The sequence below is a fragment of the Lynx rufus genome, unplaced genomic scaffold, assembly GCF_022079265.1.
Source record: "Lynx rufus isolate CCGP_SWC_20201006 ecotype Redwood Valley unplaced genomic scaffold, mLynRuf1.p SCAF_7, whole genome shotgun sequence".
Taxonomy (NCBI): domain Eukaryota; kingdom Metazoa; phylum Chordata; class Mammalia; order Carnivora; family Felidae; genus Lynx; species Lynx rufus.
The window spans coordinates 71,269,459-71,291,575 of NW_025814889.1; the positions used below are offsets into that span (position 1 = coordinate 71,269,459).

Consider the following 22,117-nt stretch of genomic DNA (forward strand, 5'->3'; position numbering starts at 1 on the left):
AGGCATTGATTCAATTCAGTTCAATTAGGCATCATGTTAATATGTATTTAAAAGGTATTTTAATTTTTTTTTTTAATCTAAAGAGGAGATCTGGGTGGGAAGACACTGCTTTATTTTTGTTACCCTTTTGTTGATTCCTTAAGGATTTCCTCAGAGAGATGATCGTGAACATTGCCTGTTCTTTTCAAGGACCATTCTCTCCCACATCTAATACCTTCTTACTTTACCGAGAGGTATGAGATAATCATGCTGTCATCTTTCCATTTTGTCTTCCATACTTTAAGATTTGTCTGTTTTTTTTAATATGATCTTCCTTCTTTCTGTACCATTTGTTGAGTATTTGTTGAGTGTATACCATGTTAGGTACTCTTCTAGGTGCTTGGAATAGGCTAGTGAATGAGACGCACAAATGTCCCTGCCCTCACTGAGTTTACAGAATAATTTGCATTTATATTCTTAATCTTATTTTTGTTCTTAAGCCCATCTCCTAGTGTTTTCTTTGGGAAATGCCTCTTGAACCTTTAAGCTTTCTACATGATTTTTTAAAAGTATACTCATAACTGCTTATTCAAATATAATTTTCTTGTAATCAGACTACCTGAAAACCACCAGGCTCTCTTATTTTTTCCCTCCATTGTTTAAGAGTAGTCCACAGTTCGTGTTTCCCCTTCCTTAATTCCCCTTCATTCTTTAACCTCTTGTAATCCAGTGGCTTACCTTAAAGGTTTGTGAAAGTTTCCCTTGGGAAAATACACTCACATAATCATCTTCCTTTGCTTCCACGGCTACCATCCTACGCCAGTCTGGGACATTGCAGTTCTTTCCTACCTGGTCTCTTTGGCAATAATGACTTCAATCTTTAAATCCACCTTGTAAGCTATTGGTCAAATATTTCCTGTGTTGGGAGGTCCCCAAGATCAACCCCAGGTTCAAGGATTCACCAGGAGGAGTCACAGACTTCAGCATATATAAGTACTCAACGTACATGATTATATTGAAAGTATACGAAGCAAAGTGAATAAAGGGAAAAGGCACATGGGGCAAAATCTTGGGGAAAGCAGGCACAGCCTTCCAGAATTTTTTTCCCAGTGTGAAGGCACAATAGGACACAATTCTTCTAGCAAGGAGTTGTGACAATATGTGTAAGATGTTGCCAACCAAGGCAGCACACTAGAGACTCAGTGACCAGAGTTTTTATTGGGGGATGGTTACACAGGCATCCTCTGCTTGGCACATATCCAAATTCCAGATTCCCAGAGGGAAAGCAGGTGTTTAACATAGGCCATACCGTGTATACAAAAAGTTTAGCTGCCGTGAGATAGCCTCCTTAGTTATAGAATGGTGGGAACCCTTCCAAAGTCTAACTTCCCACATGCCAGCCCAGGGCTGGCTTTGCAAACAGGCCTTTCTAAGGATAGGCATTCAGGCCTGCTACGATAATTTGTTTTGTTTTGTTTTGTTTTGTTTCATTTTGTTTTTTTTGTGCACTTCTCCTGAAGTATAGCTCTGATACTCATTCATTCAAGAAATATTTATTGAACATCTACAATGCATTGGGCACTGTGTACTAGAGAGTACTAGAGATACAGTGGTGAATAAAATAGATAAAATCTCTGTCTTATGTTGCTTTTGTTCTAGAAAGGGAGATAGTTTTAAAATGTTACATGGTAATCATCGCTATGAAAGAAAATAAAGCAGTTTGATGAGATAAAGAGCAATGAGATGGGGTGAACACTTTATTAGATGGGAAGGCCTAGCTGAAGAGATGAGATTTTAGTAGAGACTAAAAAGAGCATCCAGGCAAAGGCAACAGCAAGCGAAAGGTGTGGATGTGAAATGAGGTATATTTCAGAACCAGCGAGAAGATTAATATAGATGGGGTGGAATGTGGAAGGTAGAGAAGATAAGAAGAGTTTAGAGAAATAGGCAGAAACCAGGTTATGTGGGCTGTCTTCGGAGGCCATGGTAGGAGTTTGAATTTCATTCTAAATATGATAGAAATTTCTCCAAGCATTTTGAGCGGGGAGTGACATAACCCAATTTATATTTAAGATGATCATAGTAGTTGCTGTGTCAGAAACTAGGGCAGAAGGGTAAGAGGGCAGGAGTGGAAGGTCAGAGGCAAATTCAGTGCTATTCTAGAAGTCTTAACATCATGGAGGCCTGAACTAAGGTGGGAGCCAGGGAGAGATGAGAAGATATTATGACACTTTAACTGCTTCAGAGTCTAATCGCTCAATGATCTGCAGTATGTAGTTCTGATACCTTACTCTGACCTTCGACACATTTTTGATCTTGAACACACCTTATTCCCACTAAAAATTTGTCAAAATTTTCTCTTATATATGTCATATTTAAGTCAGCCTAAAAAAAAAAATAAATAAAAAAAAAATAAGTCAGCCTAACTCTTTGGCCATTACTTAAATATGATAGATTTTCTCATCGCTGTAATTTGTTTAATGCTTGTGTTTCCTTATGAAAAGTTATAATCCCCTTTAGCTATTATTTTGCATCCAAATGTTACCTATTTTTCAAAGCTCCCTTTCCATGAATTCTTCCCTATTTTCTTATTTTCTACTTTGGAATTAATTTCTCTTTTGTGGCCTCCTATATTTCACTTCTCTATTGCTACCTAAAAATATAACCCAAACTTTTTGGCTTAAAATACCAATTTTACTTTGCTTATGATTTTGTCGGTCAGAAATTCAGGAAGGGCTCAACCACACTGTTCAACTTATACGCCATCAGCGAGGGTAGCTGAGACTGAAGGATCCATTTCTGAGATGACTTCTTCCCTCACAAGTTTGGCACCTCAGTGCTTCTTGGCCTTTTTCCATCTCCACCTGGTATCTTGTCCTTCAGGGCTTTGGTTTCTCACAGCCTGACAACCGCTAATATGAAGGCTGAGGCCTCTCAGAGAACAAGATGGAGGCTGCCAGTTCTCTTATAGGTTAGGTCTGGAACTGGCACACTGTCACTTTCATTGTACTCTATTGGTCACTGAATTCACAGGTCAGCCAAGATTCAAGGAAGTGAGGGAAAAGGCTTTGTTCCTTGCCAAAAGAATGACGTGGGCATACAAGGAGGAAAGGAATTAATGGCAGCCATCTTGGAAATAGCTATCACACCAGAGCACTTTACTCAAATTTCTATTTTCACAGTGTTCCTTCATATTATATGTATTTGTATAGATGTCTCATATCCCTTATTAGATCTTTGAGGGAGGGAAAGTTCTTTGAGGGAGGGAATGGTGGCTGGTTTGTCTTCATAGCCCTAGTTTCTAATCGGTTGTCTTATATATCACAGATTTTTAATGTCCGTCTCTTGAATAGAATTTACATGGCAATATTTGTAGGAAACACATGCCAAGTTGAAAAAATAACTCAGTGTAATTGATAATTATTGAATATCTACTAAATTCAATAGATTGATTCATTGTAGGGATTAAACATTTCTTACATGCGAATATTTTCACAGTTTGCAGAGAAATGAAAGTCATTAAACATTTACTGGACAAAGTTTTGTGACGCATATACTGTGGGGGGTACAAAAATAAATAACGCCATCTTTAACATACATTTTAAAATTTGGTTCTCACAGCAGTTGTCCGAGATGTGTGGAGGGAATTTTCCAGCGTTGTATTGCAGATGAGGAATAGTCGAGGGGGCTTTTTGGCAGATCTGGACCTATAATTTAGTCTCTTTATTTCCAAGACAGTAATACTGCCTACACCATGTTGAGGTCTAATGCTTAGTTTATGATCAGTGGCCTTCAGAATATGGCCCATAATACCTCTTACTGCTTTTTATACCTTTTTCCATTTATACCTCTTACTACTCTTCAAGTACTAGATACACTTGTCTTATGACCAGCTCCCAAACTTTCTCATAATTTTGCTGATATTTCCCCTTATTTATTTATACTTTAATATTTAATGTTAAAATATTAATATTGTTTGAAGTGCTGCTTCATGGCTAATACTGTACTAGGCACTAGGGATACAAAGGTGAGTGGAGAATATTTCTTACCCTCAAGGGACTCTCAGCCTAGCAGCAGAGGCACTGTCTTCTAGATAAGGCTTTATTCCTGTCCCTCTTTTTTTCCCATCTCTTTTTGAAATCCTGTTCATTTTCCAAGGCCATCAAAAATGTCCCTTCCTATATGAATTCATTTTTATTTCCTCTGGTCATCTTATCACTTTTATATGGTAGTTTTCATATTGTTCACAGTTAGTAATTATACAGTTGTCCTCAACTTCTTTTAGTCTCCTACTCTGCTGACATGTAGGAAAAAAAATTTAGGTTCAGTTTATAGTATCTAGTATGGTGTAGGCACCTCCACGTTTTGAAATGCTGATTAAATTATAACAGACATTTCTAGGTTGCTTGAAACAAACTTCTTTCTTTCTTCTTCTTTCTTTCTTTCTTTCTTTCTTTCTTTCTTTCTTTCTTTCTTTCTTTCTTTCTTTCTTGCACTCCACCCTTCTTATACACCCTTCTGGAATTCTACCTCAATCTGTAGCCTCTACTGAAGACATTGGTGACCATGATTATGTTATATGACTTACTCCTACTGATTAGACTTGGAATGTATACATGACCCATGGCTTGTCAACTCATTAGCTCAAGCACAGCTGATCAACTCGTCAGATTCTTGAATGAATTTGTACTAAGACAGGGAAGTTTCAGTTTGTAGTGGGTTTTTTGTTTTGTCCTGTAGTTTCTTTTTGAGTCAGGCAACCATATTGGTCTGTGTACAAGGAGAGGAAGCTACTCAAGAGAAAACTTGGAGATGAGATTCATCATATAGACTCTGAGATGGTGGCTTTTCTGGTCCTAATTGTTTCTCAGTTCAGCGTCCTATGAGTCTGAACTTCACATTAGTTCCTTTCTTCATGAGATTGCCTTTCAGATTATTAAATAAATCCTCCTTCACTTGACTATTTCTTTGTAACTTAAAATGCTTTGACTGAAACATTGCCAGATTCAATCTTTTCTCAGTCCATATCTGCCTCTACCTCTCACTGAATTTTTAAACTATTGCCCAGAACTGCATTGTAGAACGTTTGCTTTTGTTAGCTTTTAAGGCACTGATTATTCCAATTCCCTACTGACTTGACAACTCCTTGTGTGTTTGCCTTTCTTTTTAGCCTACTAAATATGGGCATTTCCTGAGGTTTTACTCGTACCTTTGTTTCCTTTGTCCACACTTTCTCTCTTGTTCTTGTCTATTCTCATGTTATCAGCTATCATCTCTATGAAGGCAACTATTAAATATACTACACATGCACACACACATACACATACACACACATTTTCTCCTCAATTCTACTATTTGCTTAATTGGTATCTGAAACTTAAGAAGTCAAAACAGAATTCTTTATTTTTCCCTCCAGATGAGTTAATATAGTTACTGGATAATATTTGAAGTACTTCCTCACTCTGAACCCTATGAATCTGAGTTCTCATGACTTTTAAATTTTCTTTTAATGGTGTTATTTTTCTTTTAGTACTGTAGCTGTAATTTTTTAAAATGTTTATTTATTTATTTATTTATTTATTTATTTATTTATTTATTTAGAGAGAATTCCAAACAGGTTCCAAGCTCAGCACAGAGTCTGACATGGGGCTAGATCTCATGACATTGAGATTATGACCTGAGCTGAAATCAAGAGTTGAACACTCAACTGACTGAGCCACGCAGGTGCCCCTGTAGCTGTAATTTTTTAATACTCTTCTGGGTAATTTAATATCAAGCTAGACTTTCATGATATATTTTGATTAATAATAGATTCTACCTGAGTAATAATTAATTTTTTTAATGTTAATTTATTTTTAAGAGAGAGAGTGAGACAGAACGTTAGTGGGGGAGGGCCAGAGAGAGGGAGACACAGAATCGGAAGCAGGCTCCAGGCTCCACACTGTCAGCACAGAGCCCGACGCAGGGCTCGAACCACGAACCGTTAGAACATGACCTGAGCCGAAGTTGGACGCCTAACCGACTAAGCCACCCAGGCGCCTCCTACGTGAGTAACAATTAATGATAATAGACCCTACATGAACCCCACATTTCTAGACCTGGCTTAGATCTGGCTGTGGGATGGGGAACTATTTTCATCTCATGTGTAACCCACTTTAGATACCTAGGATACTGGAAAATAGTGACTCCAGAGTCCTAGGAGTGAGCTGATCTTGTTGACCTAACATAGTGTCCCCTAAATAGTTTTTGTGGGCTGGAGCACCATGTGCTGTTGGTGTTGGATGACTTGCCTCATGGTGCCCAGCACAGTGGTTAGTTGTACTCTAACAGACTGCATCTTTTACATAACACTTTTCTTGAAATACAACTCCTGAACTGATTTGTTAGCATTTGCAATAGAACCAGAGTCTGACGAGATCTGCAGAAAGTTAGGATTGGCTTTAAGACGAAAGTGGCCTTAAAAGTAGTTAGAAAAGTAATCTATCTGACTGATTTCAGAACGTCCAGATTCTTTCTCCAGCCAAAGAAGACAGCAGTCAGCTTCCGCTTGGCATGGGACGCTATCGGCCAGTGGATATCTTTCAAATATATGTGATATGCAGATAACCAAGCATTGTGTCAAGATCAAAAAAGATGTTAGGAATGAAATCCCTGTCCTTACACAAGAATTTTTCAGACTGTTGAGAACTGTATACAAGTTCTAATTCAACCACATGAGAGCAGCTGATGATTATGTTATTTTGTTTAGACTCATACTGCTTGATGTCTGGTCTTAAATATGTTTAATTAGGAAATCTAAAATAGTTCCCTTGGCTAACTGAAGTCATCCAATAGCAATGAGCTTTGTAAGGCATGAAGTAAAAGTTGGGTTATCTAGAGCACAGTTTACTGAATATCTTTACTGATGGGCCCTTAGTCTAGACCACAGTGGAAATTTATGATCATAATTTGTGAAAGATTCTGAACTGTCTTCTAGACTATCAAAAAGATAAACTTATTTTCAGTGTATGTTAGGGATTTTATTGTGTGCAATATAAAACATTGGTAGTCCACATAGGCATTTTAAAGTAGCAATGCTAAGCAGCCTTATTTCTTGATCATTCTGAATGAATGGGAATTTACTGCATCATGAATTCAGCATACTGGAATCATGTGGAAAGTAGTATTTGTATTTTCTTAACATGCTAATTCAATGAGCAGAAGATGTTTGAAATTCATTTTAGGTATATTTGCCCCACATTTAATTCCTTTTGAAGTGAGAATGTATCAAAACCACTAACTTTCAGTAGCTGTAAAAAGAACTACTATTTATTGACCACTTGCTCAATGCCCAGCACAGTGCAGGTTACTTTACATGCATTCTCTTTACTTGTCCTATCTTGAATTAGCAGAATCCTTAGGCCTAAGAGTGTTTTAAAAAGAAAATGAGCTTCAGAGGTAGTCAGAACTGGATTTGCCATTACGTAGATATGTGACCTTGTACAAACTGCTTTTATCTCTGAAGAGGTTTGTTATGGGGTTCATAAACACTTATTTCATCCTCATATGCGTATTAATATAAAGTTGGTCAAACTTGGTAGGCATTCAGTAAGTGTTTATACTAATCCTTTCTTGTTGAACTGATTGGGTACAAATTAGAGATGAGTTTTTATTTTGAAATTTGGAGTCTACCTATGGTTTTCTCAACCTATTCTCAAAATGTCTGATTCTTCTAACTATAATAAAAATCCTCTGGTGGGATTAGACAGCAGGAGATTGCTACAGCATATTGCTTTTGACTAGGATAATTAGATACATTGTTTTTGGTGTGTTTGTTTGTTGACCTGCTTGTTTTTTTCTTAAGATCCAGTTTAGAGATCTGCTGGGGCAGCGTTCTCAGGATAGGGGCAGGCACCATGCAGAGGTGGATTAAGAAATTGCGGCATTAAGCATCTCTCTTGAGAAATCATCTCTCTTGATTAATCAAGACATTAAAAGAGAAATCAATCAGATCCTTTATTATACTTGAGGGTACCCACATGCTTTAAAATTATTTTACATTCTAATTCTTTTTTTAAGGTCATTTAAAAAGCAATGCATGCTTAGTCTAGAACGTTTTGAAAGCATAGAACTAGATGAAAAAAAGAGATAGAGATGGAGACAGAGATAGTGGTAGAAAGAAAGATATGAAAAAGAAAATTAGAATCGCCTGCTATTCCATCACTCTTGACCAACCTCAATGCAGTTTTGTTTCTGGATGCTTCCCATTTTGTTAAATAGTAAAAGATAGCATCATTTGTGAAGACTATATGGTTTCCTATTATATAGATACCCTGTAATTTTTTGAATCTAGTTTGGGAATGGGAACTAGATATGCCCTTGAGTGGAGGAGGTTGAGGATGAAATAGGATGTGGGACCAGGACATAACTCTGGATACTGGGAAAGAAATCCATTCAGGAAGGTACTTTGGGGTGTACAGAGAACAGATGTAATGGTTTCATCAGGACAGAGACCCAGGCACAGAGAGAAGTGAGCAAGGGACCCAGTTAACTACATCTAGAGGATCAACTGAAACTTGGTTTCAGGAACAAGGCAGAAGCCTAGTTGTTAAACTTTGCCAAAGAGTCAGTTATCAGAGTTGGACCAAGAACAAGGTTGACTTGCTATCTAGTGCTCCATATTGAGCTAAAGTTCCCTTCTCATGAGGATGCTATTGGTCCAAAGCCCGAGATAAGACTGGATACCCAGGAGAGATTAAGTGGCTCCCACTGTGGAGAGAGAAGACATGGGGGTAGGAGGGTATTGGAATCAGACAGATCGCAGTAGTATCACCCAAAGGTGATTATCAATGTTTCAGAAGTTAGAGGGATATATGGTGACCCAGAGGAGCCAGTCCTAGATTTAGTGCTATTTAACACTTCCATTAAATTGGCAAATTAGAGAATAAATCACTAATTACTCAAATGACATTAAGTAAAAAATACTAGCTTGGACATTGGGAAATAAGGTTTCAACATTATTGTGAAAAACTGGATAAATGATTAAAACCCAACAGTAGCTTAGCAAAGACAAATGCATAGAGGTACCTTTAAATAGAAAAACAAATGGTACAAATAAATTATTTCTACTAAGTTGCAGACCAAAGGATTGAAAAATCTTTATTTTCTGCTTGACCTTTTCTGGAAAACTCATGAGGTATTGATGGAATTTTAAAACTGTGACATTAGTAACTTTATTCTTGCCAGTTTTAAAGTCTCCTGAAATTTACTTGATTTTGTAGACTCCAGTTACATTTAGAATACGAATAAAATATTTATAAGACCTCTCTTGGTGCCACTTGGCAGGTACTTTTCAGAATAGGTATTGTATTTTTTTTTTTGGCTACAAGTCAAGGAAAGTGGATACCATGAAATTATGAAAAAGAAAATCTGGTTTCTCTAGTGCTGGATGGGAAAAGGTCACTGAGCATTACTAATTACTGCTTTTGCTGGTGTTTTAATAAGACCTTTTCAAAGAAATTGAATGTTGAGGACATGAGGTCAATTGAGTACAAGACAGAATTATTGAATAGAGAATAGAGAAAAATACAAATTAGCCAAAAAGACCTCAGAATGAGTCATCCCAGTTTTCTTAAGTGGAAATATCAGTGCAGCAGAAAATTTTATTAGAATAATTTTCATGTGTTGCATTAGTAACCTGCATTTAGTCTCATTTATGATTATTCTAATATTTTAAAACTATAATCCATTGACGTTGGCTCATTCTTTTTTAGATAAAGACAAGATGAAGAAGTTGTGATAAGGGAACGTTAATAGCCTGAGATGTGGGCTTCTGGGGAGCTTGGATGTTAGAGAAAATGTAAAAATGTCTGATATAACTGCACTTAAAAATAAAGTTTCTACCAGTGGCTCTTTTTCTTGGAGATTTTTCAATGCAAGCAATGTTCTTTATCTGGCAGGTCAACTCAGCCTGGGCCATTTATATGCCTAGTCATGGTTATCTAGTTATCTGACCTCCTGGAACAGGAACCCTGTCCTTTCTAATCTTCCTACCACCAAGAGTGTTTAATTCTACCTCAATGACTCCTTTATGTACTCAAATACCGTCATTCTGATGTCTTAACTTTTTCTTCCACAAAATGAAACAAAGCCCAATTCTTTCACTTTTGTCACTATCATATTTAATGATTGTGCATTCAGAGTATTGTATTCTATCCTAATGAATGCATGGTCATTTTGCCAGATAGTATAATTTGAGAAAAGAAGCACTTTATTTTTCCTAAGATCAATTTGTCTTAGAAACTTGGCATCTTCAAAGGTTAAAAAGAATGATATTTTTCCATCTTTTCAAAGTCATAAGATAAACCAGAGTCTTTAAGTGGTTTACCTAAAGAAATTCTATTTAGCAACTTTGTACTTTTAAAATCCTTTCTGATATTTGTGATTTAAATTATATTTTCATCTTTCAAATGGGGATTTCTTAGTACTTGCAACCATTTTGTAATGTGAACAGTTGGTTTTTAAAAGATTTGGAAACTATTCCTTTCGCATGTGAGTGCAGCGAGCATGAAATTAAGGAAAACTTCACAGCTCGACAAGAAGGTATTATTCTTTCCTAATCCAAGTGGCAGAGCTGACTGTGTTCGAGTCACAGTGTTCTGTTGACATAGAGCTGATCTTTGAGTTGCTACTGAGTCTCTAAAACCTGAGGAAAAATCTTTACCTAGTCCAGGAAAATGTTTGCATTCCGGTTCTATCTGCGTATGTTCAACTATGCTCAACTTCAGGCCTGATGATTATATGAAGGCATTAGAAGGCCTCTAGCATAAATGATAAAATCTATTTTCAGATCGCTAATTCTAAAGTCCTCACCATTCCTCTCATAAGGAAGTCTTTATCCTGAGGCCCCTGCCAGCTCTTTTGTATCAACTGGTCATTTATCACTTCAGGTGAATGCCTTGGCTTCCATCTCTCTGACCATCTACCTATCTGAAAGAGAGAGAAAACAAATAAACCAATTCTACAACTAATATTGTCTGTACCCAAGAAAAATAACTTCTTCCTATCATTATACTAAGCAGTCTAGTCCCTTATTGTCCCAGTTTCTTCATTCCAAAATAACATTTGCTCCTGACATATCGGATAAAACGTTAATATCCAAAATCTATAAAGAACTTATCAAACTCACCCAAAAAAACAAATAATCCAGTGAAGAAATGAGCAGAAGATATGAATAGATGCTTTCCCAAAGAAGAGATCCAGATGGCCAACAGACACATGAACAAATGCTCAACATCACTCATCAACAGGAAAATACAAGTCAAAACCACAGTGAGATACCACCTCACACCTGTCAAAATGGCGCTAACATTAACAACTCAAGCAGCAACAGATGTTGGCGAGAATGTGAAGAAAGGGGAATACTTTTGCACTGCTGGTGGGAAATCAAACTGGTGCAGCCACTCTGGAAAACAGTATGGAGGTTCCTCCAAAAATGGAAATTAGAGCTACATTGTGGCCCAGCAATTGCACTATTAGGTATTTATCCAAAGGATACAAAAATGCTGATTTGAAGGGTTGCTGGAGGGGTGTTGGGTGGGGGGATGGACTAAATGGGTGATGAGCATTAAGGAGGGCACTTGTTGGGATGAGCACTGGGTGTTATGTGTAAGTAGTGAATCACTAAATCCTACCCCTGAAACCTTTATTACACTATATGTTAACTAACTTGGATTTAAATAAAATTAAAAAATAGCCCCCCCACAAAAACAACAACAAAAAACCCAAAATAACATTTGCTCCACCTTGCATATTAAAAAGTCTGTTTTTGAGTGTGTGTTTTCCCCTCAAGATTTCTGGTCTCCCAAGTTTTGCACAGAAGGCTTGGAAATGGCAGCTTCAGCTGAAAGGCATCAGATGAGTTTCTTAGTACTCAAGCTAGAATACTTGAAGAATCCTTCTTCATTCTTTCATCCCCAGTGTGTAGCCATTTGAGTTTTTTTTTTTTAATTTTTTTTTTTCAACGTTTATTTATTTTTGGGACAGAGAGAGACAGAGCATGAACGGGGGAGGGGCAGAGAGAGAGGGAGACACAGAATCGGAAACAGGCTCCAGGCTCTGAGCCATCAGCCCAGAGCCTGACGCGGGGCTCGAACTCACGGACTGCGAGATCGTGACCTGGCTGAAGTCGGACGCTTAACCGACTGCGCCACCCAGGCGCGCCATTTGAGTTTTTGAGGCACATGATGGAGGGTTAGTGGGCAATCTTGATGCGGGATGGAGAGCAGAAGATAAAATCTCCTTTCTCTTCCTTCTCTTCACTCACGGATGAAGACTTTCTCCCATTTTTCCTATTACATTACCTCAACTGTTAATCAATTCACATATCCTTTATAAGCCACATAAAATTTTAAATTCTGTTTTATTTGTGTGTGTAAAGGATGATGTCAGAAAATTGTATCTCTAGGCTCTTTGATCTGTGGGATAATGCGTTGTAAATAACCTGATGTGTTCAGATTAGAGAAGGATGAAGACTAATTTGCTCATTTAATTTAGGAAAGTTATTTAGCCTGGAGCAAGAACTTCTTTTTTATAAATGCCTGAATCTGGCTCTGGCAACTCCTTATACTTTATGGAGACAGAACTAAACTCAGACCCCAGCTTATTGACAACCTTATTTCTGATTGCCTCAATGTTATCATATGATCCTATGCTTCCAGATTTCCAGAATCTTTGTTTTGCTTTTGCTTAGATTAGGTGAATCAACATATATTTCTTAGAATTGTCAAACACCTAATATCATTACTGTCTACTTCATTTTTATGTTTTGGTTACAAGCCTGTTCATTTTTACCAAATATTTTCACCAGCATGCTAAACATTACATTGTATGTTGCTACTGATAGTTTTCTACCTGAACATTGTTTTCTCTATGACGTACTTTCTTTTTGTTTCTATTTTATTTCCATTAATACTTATTTCTAGTTGAATAATCATGTTTGATGAATTGTTAAAAAAAACAGTAGAACGGAAACTCCACGAAGCAGAGATTTTTGTCTATTCTCAGGACTTACAAGAGTACTGGGTACATGGCAGATGTTTAATAAATATTTGTTCAGTGAATGAAGAAGATAAACTGATTTTTCCCCACCTTGCCTAATATTATCCATAAGTCACTGGTGTTTTTATTCGTGCTTTTCCATGTGATTTTCAATTAATGAATAGCTTTTAATCTATTTTTTGTCCCTCAAGGAAATTAGTCTCATTATTTTATATTTATATTCATTTCAACCAAAAGTAAACTTTACAGTTTAAGCACCTTTCTATCATACTTTTCTTCCATGTTTTTGGATGACTTTAAAACTGAAGGCTCTCCTCCAAGGAAGACTTGTCATCATTGAGGTTATTTACGAAAGGTGTCCTAGGCTTTGAAACATTCCAAAGGAGAAGCTCAAAAAATGTTTTGAGAAACTAGAAGTGTTTTGAGAAATTAAGTTTTTTATGTAAGCTCCAACTCAGTGGTTCTTAACCTCATAGAGGCCAATAGTTCTTCTGAGAATTTGGTATCTATCAAACAACTGACCCTGCCAAATGCACATACCAACACATAACCCATCACATTTACTTCTAGAGATTTATAGGCCTCTGAAAACTCATTCATGTACTGTCTGTGGGCTCTTGGACTCCAGTTAGGAAACCTGACTTTAAAATTTTCTTTTAATATTTATTTTTGAGAGAGAGACAGAGACAGAGACAGAATCCAAAGCAGGCTCCAGGGCTTGAACCCACAAACGGTGAGCCTCATGTTTAACTGACTAAGCTACCCAGGCGCCCCTAGGAAACCTGACCTTAATGGCATGCCCGCTACACTTTAAATCCTTGAGCTCAGTGTCTAGATCTGATTTATCCTCTGCCACAAGAAAGTGCTTTATGTTTAATAAATATTGATCAAGTGAAACAGTGTGTAGTAATAAAAAGTCATGTTGTTTAACAGTTCTGTTTTAAACTTCTTACTGTCTGTCTACATATTCACATAGGTTAATAAAATTTGTGTTAGTTATCTGTGTGTCACATTGTGATATAAAAGACCACAGTGTGCCTGAGAGGAAGGGAGCTCCCAGAATATTTGATAGAAGATGGGGGCTCTCTGAATGACGTTTGTAGGGTAGCTGCACACAGAGGAAAGGAACAGCAACAAGTAGGGGTAAATCTGACCCTGTGCAACTGTCACTCTGTTTAAACCTAACGTCCAGTTCTCTAGGCTGATGAATCATTCCAGTTTTTGCCACTGTGTGACACGTTGCCATTATAGCTCTCACTATATTCTCTCTAGAAAGTCAATACAAATTGGATTTATGTAAGGCACAGAATCCCACAATACACTTTAATAAAAGAATTAAGAAATATGTTGGCATCTCCTTTTCATTAAGCACTTCATTCACTTCCATTGTGACAAAAGAAAGATAATGACTTTTTATTTGTTTAGAGAAATACAATTGAAAGCAGCAATATTGCAAGGGACCAAATATTAAATGTATCTTGTCAAATAGGACAAAAGGTATCATGGGCTTTCTCATTTATATTAATGCATTTCAGTAGACCAACATTATTCTCCCATATGTTTTTGGGATGTTAGATATAAATAATCCTCCTTGTGAAAGGCAGAAATGCTTTGTCCTTTCCTTATTTTCTCTGGTGTATTCTAGGGTAGACAAAGGATCACGGGAGAAGGCTTTGGCCAAATTCAATCAATTAAATGCAAGCCCTGATCCTACAGCCTGATGTGGAACCCACGTGTGAGGGAGTGGGGGATGTGGAGGAGGGGTAGGGAGAGGATGGGTTTGGTGCTAGGAACATTTGTAGATGGAGAAAAAACTGGGTTGGTAAACTTGCTCTGTTTCTGCTTTGGTTTTGCTCCTCTCTATCAGTACTTATCCACCCCCTCCCCCCAACCCTTAGACCTGCAGGCCTCCTAAGAATCTTAGTGCCAGTGACCACTCCTCTTTTTCCCTCTAGGTTGTGATCACACATTTAGTCTTCCTTATCGGTGCTTCAAGTCTGATGTGGTGATTGGATGAACTCATTCCTCCATTTTGTAAATAAACTGTAGAGCCCCTACTCTGTGCCAAGCACTATGCTGGAAATTCAGTGGAGAACAAAACAGTCATTGCAGAAAGGAGAGAGGGGAAAAATGCAGTAGTGTATATTGTATTTAGGATATAGTGTCTTTTTTCAGAGGAGGAGGTGAGGGTAAGGAAAGACGTTTCTTTAAGATGGGAGCAGATGACCTCATTTCATTGTTGCTACTGCAGACATTGCTACTTCCTTTCCCCCAAACCCTACTCTAAATAAACACTCCAATTTGATCCAGAAAAAAACTGCTGTGACCATTACGGTAAATAAAGGCAGGGAGAGAGTGAGGACTGGGCAAGAAGAAGAGGAGAAGATAAATTCATAGCCACTGCTAAGTCATTTCCTCTCCCCAGGTATATTTGGGCAACCTATTGATGCTGGTCTCTATGGCCATCAGAAGAGGGAGAGCATGTGAGGCGAGGAAGTGCAAGGGACATAGGATGGTGGGGGGGGGGGGAATCCCCTGTCCCAGCTGTTTGCTCTTAAATGCCAAATGCTTTCAGTGACTTAATGCCAATTCTTTGTTTTCTTAAAAACAAAGAATGTGTTAAGCCAAAACAAGAATGTGTAGAATTTAGAAAATGTAAGGTCCAAAAAAAGAACAAAAAACTCTTGTAATCTTGCCATCTTGAGATCACCACTGTTCATATTTTGATGTTTTCCTATAAATATATATTTATAAAACGTGAACTTATACTCTCCATTCAGTATTTATCATGATTCCACCCCCTCCAGGTCATTAACTATCACTTATAAATACATCCTAAAGGCTGCATGATTTTATCACTTCATTGTACCATGATATTTGATTGAACGTTTAGGGTGTTCTTAGGGTGCTGCCCCCCCCCCCTTTTTTTTTACTAGCTACATCACTCTGATATCAACATCTTAATCCATAAATCTTTCTACAGTGTCAGAAAGACAAATACGGTGAACTGTTGTTGCTGTTACTGTTGTCAGAATATACAATTGCTGAGTCTAGGTGGTGCTCTTTTTCCAGCTCCTGGGGCCAAAAAAATAAAAAATTATCTATTGGAACTTGTCAGCTCCATTACTGGCCTTCTCTATTCCCAAGCGTTGAAGAAGGGGATAACTAACCCATAAGCCAGTTAGATTTACTGACAGAGCATCTGACTCTTTCCGATTTCTTGTTGGCCTGAAGTAGATGTAAGCTTCTTCTCCGACATTACAATGTCAGTGTTAGAGCCTGCCTGTCCCTGCTGCTCCTCCTTGGGCCCATCCTTCTCTTCTATGACAGTTGGATCCCTATCAAAGTCTCAGCTTCTTAGAGCATGTTCAGATTATCTGAAATCCTTTTGTTAAGAACTTTGGTGTTCAGTTGCAGATGTGATGAGTTGCATGCCGAGATCAAATCTGATTCAGTGATAGGGAAATAAAATAGTAATAATAACTCACCTTGAGTTATATGGGTCAGGCACTTGAGTAAGGAATTTATATAAATCATAATGTAATCCTAACAACAATCCTATGACATGGTAATATTATTACCCCCATTTGGCGGATGAAGAACCCAGGCAGGGAAGAGCTACATCACTGGCTCTAAGTCACCCCAATGGGCAGTGGTTAAACCAGGAATCAAACTTGGTTGACTGTCTCCTGAGCCTTCACCCTTACTCATTATGCATTTCATAAATGTATGGGTATAGTTGTTAGCTTGATTTCTTTCCCAAGTTCCTGGGCTAACATAAAACCAGGAAGGTTCATAATTCTTACTTGAATTTTCAAACCAACTTTTTAATTTATTTCTAATGTTAGGTTTCTTTTGATTTTTATCAGGCAGAAAGAAAAGATGAGGATTTATAAACACATTGAATGTTGGAGCTGGAGTAATCTTAGAGATGCCCTTGTCCTATCATGTAGTTGCATAGACTTGGTTTGTAATTTTAGACATTGCTTGGGTGAGGTTGATTTAGATTTCTGTTTGATCTCTATTCCAGGTGGCTGGGCTGTGGCAATGAGTCATCCATACCAGTTTGTTAGATTGATACCTTAGTGTTCTTCTCTGGTGGGTAGGGGAATCCTTCAGTTTCTATGTCTGCCCCACCAGAATTCTCTTATCATCAAGGACATAATGATAGAACATAACTGTCAGACACACTCACATTTATTTGACAGAAAACATTGCCTCCATGCTGGTGTAGGACTCCCAGCACAGTGCTGTGATTATGGCTGTTATGAGAGGCATCATTCTGTCCTCACCCAAACACTGTTTTGTTTTGTTTTGTTTTCAATAATTAGCGACAGCACCCTTTTTGTGTATGCAACCTCCATTTGGTCTAGTCTGATTAAAATTGATAGTGATTTTTATATCATCAGCCATGTTTTTTGTTCCAGTTTTAGAATATCTCTTGCAGGGATTTTGAATACTTTTGTCTTGACTTCTTTTGTAACTTGTCACCAAATTGTGACAAAAGGTAACAGCAAAGTTCTTCAGTGCTAACCTCACCTGAAAATTAATCACTGCCAAACAAAAGGTTATTTCACCATGTTAATCCTTTTGGACAGCTTTGTATAACTTGGTAGTTAATTAGTTAATTGGATGCTACTTCTGATTTTATTTTTCAAGATAAATGCTTTATGGGCTCTAGAGCTTTTCTTTGAAATTTTTTTCCTTTCCTTTCCTGTCCTTCTTTTTAAAAACTAATTTGCTGCTTGCCTGGTACGATGTGTCAAGTGGGTCTTGTTGCTGTTGGCTCTGTGCGTGGCTCCCGAACAGTCTACTGTGTTCCATGGCTGTCTGCCTTACCCAACACTCAAAACCACTGTAACTTTCTCACCGTGCTTCTGAAAGCACTTCTTTGGTGGTGATTGACCACCCACACACCAAATCCTCTTTCCTGTCTTCATTCTGTTTAGCCTTTGTGCCATTTAATACTGTTAACTGTACTTTGTTTGGCATTTTCTTATTTGAGTTACACGGTGAAAAGTATCTCTCTGCCTCCCCACCCCCCACCGCCTTTGGTCTTTTTTATTAGTTCTTTTCCAGTTTCCTACAAGTATTAAGTGAATTGCATGAGATGGCCTCTTCTGTCATTCAAAAATCTGAGTGTGTGTCTCTAGCACTCTCTATTCCCTTTTCTCGCTTTATGCTCTTTTGTTGACTTTACTAACTCTCAAGATTTCACTTGTAAGCCTTGGGCTGATGCAGATGAGTTTATATCTCAACATCACTCATAATATTCCCACATCTTAAGGGACCTCTCCATTCTGGTATTCTACTGGAATTCTGCATTCAGTCTCAGAGTCCTCCCTGCACGGCATCCCTCTACCCCAACAGTCAATATCTGCCTCTTCCTCTTTTCTGTTGCTGCCATTACCATTGACCAGTTTCCTGAGCATGAAACACTGAAGCTGTTCTCTGACCTTTCCTTCTCTTATTCTCAACAGGCGATCAGTTACCAAATTTTATAGAGTTTATCTTTTAAATGTCTTTGTGCCTCTTCCCCCCTTTTTTTCATCATGCCAATTTAAACCTAGAGTACTTTCCATTGTGCTATGTCAGTAGCATTTAAAAGTTCATTCTTGGGGAACCTGGATGGCTCAGTTGGTTAAGTGTCCAACTCTTGATCTCAGCTCAGGCCTTGATCTCAGGGTTGTAAGTTCAAACCTTGTGTTGGACTCCATGCTGGGCATGAATCCTATTTAAAAAAAGGAAAAAAAAGTTAATTCTTTATAATGTAGATGCTTTGTGTAAGTTTCTTTTCTAAGTTTATTTATTTTGAGAAAAAGAGCACGTGCACGCATGCATGAGCAGGGAAGGGGCAGAGAGAGAGAGGGAGAGAGAGAATCCAAGCAGACTCTGCACTGTCAGTGTAGAACCTGAACTGTGAGTTCATGACCTGAGCTCATATCAAGAGTTGGATGCTTAACCGATTGAGCCACACAGGCATCCCTAAGTTTATTTTCTGTAGCATAATTCAGAGAATGTCTCTTCTCTGTTCAGAAACCTAATTAGTCACTGTGTTCAAAATTAAGTATAATACTTAGCCAGATATTTGAAGTCTTCTGCAATCTGATCCTTACTTTTCTGCTTTATCCTCCTGTACTCTCCTCCCCATATCTTACACTTCAATTACACTATTGCTTTTTGTCAGATCGTGATCTATATTGTGCGTTCCACATCTACACTGTTACTCATGTTGTCCTTTGTAACTCCAGTCTTTGTCTCTATTTATAATACACCTGCCCATATTTTCATCTTTTAATAATGCCTTTATTGATTCTCTTGAAATGATGTAATCTTTCCTCATTTGAACCCTTTAGCATTTCCTGGTTTTTCTCTGGCATTTTCTTATTGAGCTATGTATTATTTATATTTGTTGATCAGTCTATCTATCTATCTATCTATCTATCTATCTATCTATCTACAATCTATCATCTATCGGCCCATTCCTACCTATCTACCTACCTCTAGCCTAGAAACTTCAAATATGTAGACACATGATTTTCTTTCTGATCATTTTCCTCCAGTACATACATGTACTCAAACAGAGAAGGTAACCAATAAAAATTTTGGATGAATGAATGAATGAATGAGTGTGTTTTGCTCATTTTCCAATGCTTGTTTTCCTTTACATATTATATCTTATATTGAAAAACATATTGCTTGGTGGAAAGAAAAAAAAGATTGGGACTCTGATAGAGGCAGATTTAGATCCTACATTTCAAAGTTGGTAGATAGGTGACTTTGGAAAAACTGTAACTTTCTGAGCTTTTACCTTGTCATCTACAGGACGCAGACAATCATACCTAGTGCTTACTGTGACATTTGAATGAAATTTATGTGAAAGACCTTGGCAAAGATGAGGAGTCAGTATAAGTTTTATTTTTTATTAATTCTTTTTTCCATTCTTCCCCCCTCTATTCTCATGTATTAAATTTCCTGTACAAGTCAGTTGTTAACCACATTTTGTTTTGATGTTATTTACTTTTTGCTACTGTGTATCTCATTTCCCCAACTAAATGTCAAGTTCTTTGAGGGAAGGAGCAGTTTTTATGTTCACAACAGTAGTTAAAGTTAGGCTCTGCATAGAGTCATTTAAGAAATACTCATTGAGTGAATGAGTTCCACCTTTGTGCTTTCTTATCATTCTTTCCATTCACTGGCTTTCTATATTGGCTACGTCTCCACCTCTGCCTCTGTTTGGCTGCTTTCCTCTTGTTGTTACTAGATCCCCCAGATGCCCACTGTCATGCTCTTACCATGACTTTTCTTTCTGAACGCCACTGTAGACAGTTCTAAATCTTGTTTTTCTCTAGATTTCCAACACTAGAACACCTCTTGTCAGCAGGACCAGAAAAAAGTACAATAAAGAGTCTTTATGTTACATTTAACCAGTAAGCCAAATATATCTCAAAAACTGGTTTCTTTCAACACTTGCCTAGTCTTTCCTTTTCTTTGGTATTAGAAAGTAGTGAGCATGCAATGGATTCTCTTGATAGGAAGGGACATGAAGTTAGACATTGGGGCAGTAACGTCATTGTCTATAAAGGTTGATTATGAATTCCAGTTATTTCTAATTCTTTGTTTGAACTTAAGGACATATAAGAAAATAAGGCATCCCTGATGCCTTCCTAATTGTGATGGAAAATAGTGCTACTGGATGTGAAATTAACATGCAGGCAAATGTAGTCCTTATTTGTGCTTTGGGTTTAATTATATTTGATGACTTAAAATGTCTGTGTGTTTTTGTAAGGAAAGGCATGCAACAAAGTGATAAATATGGTGAATTGATGTTAGCATGACATGCTGTTATTCTTGTGTTCTAATTGGTCTAGAAATCACCTTTGCATTGAGATTTTTTTGGTCAGGCCATGCTAGTTTGTTAACCTTACCTTTGCCACATTTCCTTTTATTGTAACTTCAAACAATCTAGGTAGTTATTGAATGAGTTGGAATGGGGTGCCTGGGTGGCTCAGTCAGTTACATGGCCAACTCTTGATTTCGGCTCAGGTCATGATCTCACAGTTTGCGGGTTTGATCCCCACATTGGGCTCTGCGCTGACAGTGTGAAGCCTGCTTGGGATTCTCACCTTCCTCTGTCTCTTAAAACAAACAAATGAACAAACAAACAAACTTAAAAAAAAGTTAGAACACATGAAAATGCTGGTTAGGGTCTGGATGGTTGTGTTTTGTCTTTTTGTGAAATGTTTGATTATTTTCATAAGAAGCACCTCTCTTCTCTGCACACATTCTAAATAAGTGAAGCAGTAAGACAGAAATAAAGTTTATGGTGACCAAAATATTATGTCTATTCTGGAAGACTATCTACTGGAGAGTGTGGCTTGTATCTGCAGGCAAGAGAACTCCTTGGTACTAAAGTCCATAGTTAAGTGGGCTTTCACAGTTCAGCCTGATCCAGGCAATACTCCTCTGGCATACTTCCCCTGGAGGAGTGGAACAGAATTGAGGTGCTCTCCAAGAGAGAATTTGTCTCTAGAGAAAAGGTACTGAGCCACACACACCAATTTTCTTCTTCCAAAATGATCAATTAAATAAGTCACTTCTCCCTTGGAAGTGGAGACAGATTAGGGATGACATAGCTGATGGAGCATTCTCTACCTGAAAGGAAACAACCTGGACTGGGGAATAGACACTCCCCCCAACAGTGTCAATCCTCTTATGATAATCTGATGATTAGAAAAATGGTATGATCAGTTATAACGGACTTATCCCAACATATTTAATACAAGGAATAGTTGAGATTTCAGCTGATGCTTTGGCTGTAACAGCTGTCTAAAATTGTTTTTTTTTTTCATGTATTTGTTGCACAAGTTAGGGGGGCACCTTGTCACACACTGTAATTTTACAAATATGGCCCTGATCCCCAGTGCACCCCTGAAGTATCACTGTTTTATCTTATGTGCTAATGATAAACCATAGTAGCGTCTAGCTTGTTACAATATCAATATTCTTCACCACAAACACATCATAAGTTATTACTTCCCCTAGGCACTGGCAAATAACTATTTCTAAAACTGTACAAGGGACTAATTCAAAGGAGATT

The 22,117-nt window shown here is 37.7% G+C and overlaps 1 protein-coding gene across 4 annotated transcripts in view; it reads left to right on the top strand.

Moving 5' to 3' along the window:
• Nucleotides 1-22,117, top strand: part of TMEM117 (transmembrane protein 117) — a 496,769-nt gene that overhangs the window by 49,724 nt on the left and 424,928 nt on the right. The window lies entirely within an intron of this gene.